This window comes from Micropterus salmoides, unplaced genomic scaffold (genome assembly GCF_014851395.1).
Source record: "Micropterus salmoides isolate LMB-PRFRI ecotype aquatic unplaced genomic scaffold, ASM1485139v1 Ms_hic_scaffold_13, whole genome shotgun sequence".
In the NCBI taxonomy this organism is placed as follows: Eukaryota; Metazoa; Chordata; class Actinopteri; order Centrarchiformes; family Centrarchidae; genus Micropterus; species Micropterus salmoides.
In genome coordinates, this window is record NW_024040374.1 from 7,849,500 (window position 1) to 7,855,499 (window position 6,000).

The following is a 6,000-nucleotide window of genomic DNA, read 5'->3' on the forward strand; positions in this document are numbered from 1 at the left end:
TGTCTGTTTGTCTGAGTGTGCTTCTCTTTGTCTGTGTTCATGGATTTCTGTCCAACTGTGTGTGGTCATGTCTGCCTATCTGCATTTGTGTCTGTCTGTATAGCTGCCACACCAGCATGTGTGTTTTTGTCTGAATATTTGTGTGAGACTGTGCCTACATTGGAACACACTAGAGGAGGAGTTGATGGGCTAAGTGCCATTACCAGATAATTACAGCTAAAAGTCTTCATGCTAACGAGGATGGCTCATCATCCTGGTGTTGGCAGACAGAGAGGCCACAAAAAAACATCTGCAATGCAGATTAGGCGAACTATGTGTGTGTTCGTGAGTGTGCATTCTATATTCCCCTCATGCTCTATTCCCTCTTCTTTCTCAGTATGTGCATGTGTGTCTATTTAGCTACGTGTATGATAAGGGGATTACTGTTATGTACAGAGATTCACATTTAGAATAAGAAACTAGCCTCTCAGTGTGTGTTTGCCTGTGTCAGGGTGTACACACACCCAGTTGCCCAGTGTGAGTTGAGTTTGAGGGCATCCATTCACTACATAAAGTGTGTGCCTGTAATGGGCTCGCTCTTCACTACCTGTGATGAGCTTATTCCCTTAATAAATGGTGTCTGTGGTACACAGAGGCAGTCAGCAACAGGAACATAAACATATGTAAAATGCAATTACACAAAAACAAATTTTACCCTTTTGTGCTCCAGATTTTGGTTTTGCATTTATGTGAGAAATTAATAAAATTAAATTTCCTACCTGCTGGGACAGGTAAGGGTGTTCAGACCCAGAAGTACCACAAATCTGATTTGCAGCCTGCCTGTTAAGCCTTCATCTTTACAATCCCCTGGCTTTCAAACAGTAGTTGATGAGGAGAGAACAACATCATTTCTACTCATTATCCTCTCTTGTACTATCCTCAGTGTATGGGAATACTTAAGAGTGTATGTTTGTGCGTCCACATGTTTATGCTTGTACGAGCACACCAGTGTGTATTGGGCAAAATTACAAAACAACACTAACACATCATCCACTTCAGTTAAGAGCAAATCACTCTCCTCCTCTCAGTTTGTGATTAACAGCCATCTGTTTCCTGTAAAAAAAAAAAAGGTTTTGTATTCTACTTTAATCAATCAAATCATTCCAATAAAGTTTTAAATAAAGCATTGTAAAATGTGTGTGGGTATTGTGTTTATTATAAATAGTAATAGCAATAAATTTGATGTAAACCAAAGTGAGTGCACCTTGACTGATTAAAATTTTCGTAATCTCTCTCTTTCTCTCTCTTGATCTTCATTTCCTTTCATAGCTACAAAACCTCTAGTGCAAATTTGTATTGTCTTCATTAGTAGAAATTAGGCAATCTTCTGTATTGTTACAAATATGTGACAGGCACTGAGCAACCCAAAGGGCAAATAAGCAGCTTTACTAATTAAGATAAAAAATTAGCAAAACTGAGTCCTCAATATGTACAAGTAACCACCAACACAAAGAAAATACTTTGAGAAAGAAGGTAAAAAGTCTATTAATAGCAGGTGTTTCTACACAGACGTAGTCCCCAAGGAAATCAAGCAGTTAATATGGTATAATGATAAAGGTTATCTAAGGACTGACACTCCTAATTATGCTGGCTACCAAGGCTGAAACCGCTTTAGAGAGAACGTATGTCTTGAAGCAGTGTTCATGCTTATACTTATACTTGTCATTTGTGCCATCAAGACCATCAGCTGATCTGAGTGAGTGGCCAAACATCCATTTAAACTTGACTTAAAGCAACATTATATAAGATTTGGTGTGATCTGCTGTTGTAAAAAAAAAAAAGATCACAGTCCCCGGGCCTTGACCCCCTGCAGTAAGGCTCTTAGTATGTGATTAAGTGAGTTTTGATTATTTTTCCCTTTGGTGTGACTGCAGGATGCTAGGTGTGTTTTGTTTTTTGTGTTGTCTGTCTGTGTTCTCCCCTCTACTTGCACAGTCGGCGAAAGGGAGGCGTGTCCAAGGATCTGGGTCACTCACTCACCTGCTTCCTATCCCTGATCACTCACCTGCTCATCATCAAGCAATCTACTCAGCCTTCTTAAACTGCCTTCAGCCATCTAGTCTCCACTGGATTTTTGTGTCATTCTGTGTATGCATTTGCACAAGCCTTTGTATTGACTTGCTTCTTCAGTTAGTTTGTTATTTTGGCTCTTTTGTAATTTTACTTCTCTCTGTCTCTAGACATCTGCACCTGCCTTCGATTTGTGATCTCTGGACCCAATCTTTGTTACCTTGCCTGCCCGTCAGCTCCCACCTCTCAGACTTCAGCTAAAATTCTATGCCTGCCACCTTCCCTGACCATGCATAGCGTTCACCTTTTGTCCACACCAATAAACATCCCGAACTGCTCTCTGTCTCCGGTCTGCTTCTGGGTTCTGTTTAGGAAATCCTGACAAGTAAAAGTGCATTTGTTGTGATTAAGTTACTTATGATCATAAACTAGCAAGTCAACAACTTTACAACAACACAAGATATAGTAAACCAGCTAATAAGTTACTACTTACAAGTCCAACATAGAATGCCAGCTTGGCATCTGTCTTGCAGCCTTTGGTCAATCTATTTTTCTTTTCTTAGCTTACTCTGTCAATATCCTTGTGGGTCTCTTTGCCTCTGCCATTTACTAACATTAGCCTAACTGCATAGAGGTTGCTGAGCCTGGTTATGTTGCCTGCTCACCCGGCACTCTTTTTCTCTTCCTTGCGTTCTCTGACAATATCTTCTTCGGTGTCTTCGCATCCTCTGCCATGACATCCAGACTGAAATATGGATGAGCTAGCTTTTCCCAAAGAACTTACATTGTACATTAGCCTATACACTTTTTTGCTTCTTTGTACAGCTTGTTTGCTGAATAGTAGTAGTGTTGGTGTGCGATGTGATGCCATTAAGCATTATGCTGTTATCGTGATAGATTTCCTGTCCAGGATTCCAATGTTGTGCAATAATGGCCGCTTTAGGCCCAGAGTAGCAATAACAGACACCATTCACTCCATTACATCAGTGTATCATCAAATGATCTTGAAGCTATCAAGATACAATTTCTACATAATGTTGCTTAAATTAATTTAAACAAACAATGTACTTAAATAAGTTCTTCAGTATATTTGTACATTTTGTGATCATTTTACTTCTATTCCACTAAATTTCAGAGTTGAAATTTTACTTTTTTGCTATATTTATTTAACAGCTATAACTCATCAGAATAAAATGTTACAACAAAAGATACCAGAATCATATAAAATATGTTTTGCATTGTTTAGATTAAACTACCCAAAAGTCTACATTATATTAATCTGCTCTACCCCCACTAGCAACAACACTAAAGTACTGCTTATGTGTTACTGTATCAATCAGGGATCGAGTTATAATCTGAGCTTCATGGGGGTCTCTAATATACTAACTAAAGTTACCTGCAGAGAGAGAGAGAGAGAGAGAGAGAATCAATTGTCCTGCCTGGTACCGGTGTTCTAACAATATATTGTCTTGTTATTTTCTTTATCTCACTATCCCGCCTGAAAAAACAGTTATTAGTTAGGAAAGTCTGTGAAGATTGTCAATCATCCATGTGTTGAATATTAGGAAGTGCTAAGTCAAAGACGATTGGACATTTTGCCTCATCCAGAAGTCTTCTGTTCCAACTAACCCATTCCCACCTTGACTCCTATGATTCAAATGATGCTCACCTGACTGCCATGTGTCTTAAAGGGACTATATGTAAGTTTTTCAATGCATTGCCTTATTGTCACTGGGCTCAAAACTCACTTAGAAATGAAGCACACGCCTGTTTTCTCCGTTGTTTGCATCAGCCACTGTTCTGCTTTCAATGTGGGGACTCCGGGTCGGATTCAGCCCTGTGCGCGCTCCCGAGCCTCTCCCATAATACAGCGACAACACGGCAGCTAACGGCATGCAGTCCACTAACACCATAAAACAACCGTCTCACAGCAAAACACAGGCTCCAAGTAAGGATACAAAACAACAATAAAGTGTTATGTGCTGAAGCCCATCAGACCAAACAGGTTCAGATGATGTCGAGTAAGAACAAAGTGAGCATTAGTAAAGCTGGAGAAACACAGAGAAAGTCACGTTAGCTCGCCGGCTATCGCCAAGGAGTTGCTAATGTTATCCGGTGCAATATCGCTTTCCACATTACTTCACCAACTAATGCAACCCATGTTACTATCCTGTGTACCACTGTTGATTTAGCCTGCAAGAAAGGATGTAACGGTAAAAAGCAAATGTGGAGCGATTTGCCAGCTAACGCTACAGTAGCTCGGCCCTACCGCTGTTTGCTTCGTAACATTCAGTTTAGATTTATTGTGGTTTTACCAATACTCAGGTACACAGCTTCTCCACCTCTTTGTCGCTGTTACTAATGTGACGCAAATAATATACAATACTGCAACTTCACAGCGACAACAACCCAGAGGAAGAGCCATACACTAACACTAAAGTAAAGTTACTTACTGCGGTCTTATTATTATAGAGTGTGACACTATCTCGTTATAATATTCAGTCCACCTCACTACTCGTTTCGTTATCATCCAATACATTTAGCTGTGTGGACATTGCTGAGCCTCTGATGAAAGATACACAGATAGTAAAGATAGTTACTGAAATCAGCAGGCGAGCTAACGATGTAGCACGTCAGCTAAATGCAGTAAATGTACCATGATCATGTAACGAGCATTGATTAGTTCAACCTGCAGCTGATAAAACTATTACTGTAACGTAGCAGTAGGGGTTTACCTGAGTTTTCAGTATATTGTGTGAAGCTGTCTCCCTGCCTGTCTATAGCCGCTGTCACTCTGCCTTTCTTCCAGGAGGATTGTGCTGATATGCAGCTCACTGCGCTGAATGAAAGGTATGGAGCCGTTGATCTGCCTCTGAGACGGGAATGTTGAGAAGTAACAGGGCCTGAACATGTCTGAGTGAAAAGCCACAGCCTGCATGCTGGTGTTCCTGCATTTATTGCAGGATTTCTGTATGAAAGTGGTTGTGTTTCGGATTATGCTTGCTCATGAGTTCAAGCGAGCATACATATGAGCACATGCCTGGTAACAATCTTAAAACCACACTGCTAGTGCCGCTGGAAACTCCATAATGCCCCCTTAACAACAAATATGGGATTTAAACATTCTCTATGTGTCAATGACCCTACAGAGCGTAAATACTTGTAGCCCCCCACCACCACTAGTCAGTCAGAAATGCGTCTGGTGCTCTTCTTCTTTCTCCTTAAAATTGTTTTGTATTGATTGCACTATTACTCTTACTTCTTTCCCTAGGTATTTACCCCTTTGATGCTATACGTGCTAATAGCTCTCACTAGTATTTATTGCTGCTCTTACTAGTATCTAGTGTCACTTGTAGATATCTTATTGTATTGATGCTTTATTGATGCTTGTATGATGTTCCTCAAATTTAAGTCTTTGGAAAAAATGAAGTAATGAGAAAATGTTACTGAAGAAACCTTTTGGATGAGGTGGAATGCCTTCAAGACATCTTCACCAAGGTTAGTCTAGATATAATTTTACAGTACTTTAGAAGTACTTTGAAAAGAGACCATTGTTCTCGCTCAGTTAGCAATCTTACCACATGGTAATACCACCATCTGCTGGTCACTGATTTTCATTACACCATATAATGGTGGGACACTGGGACAGTGTGTCAGATAACAGTTTCAAAGATTACGCATAATGATCTAGTAGCACTTACTGCACAATATCACCTTCATTCTTGTGAAATGGGGAATATTTTCAATTGATTTCTGTGTAGAAATGGCACTATGGGTATATATTGTTGTTACAGATCAATCTCTGGGTTTGTTTTTTTTCTGTTTTAAGCAACAACAAAAAAATGAATATAACCTAGTTTAACAACCACAACACAAAGTGATTTACTTGTAAATGTTGTTCAGGCTGCAATTAAGATAACTGATAGGAAATGCTATGTGTATCAAGTAGCA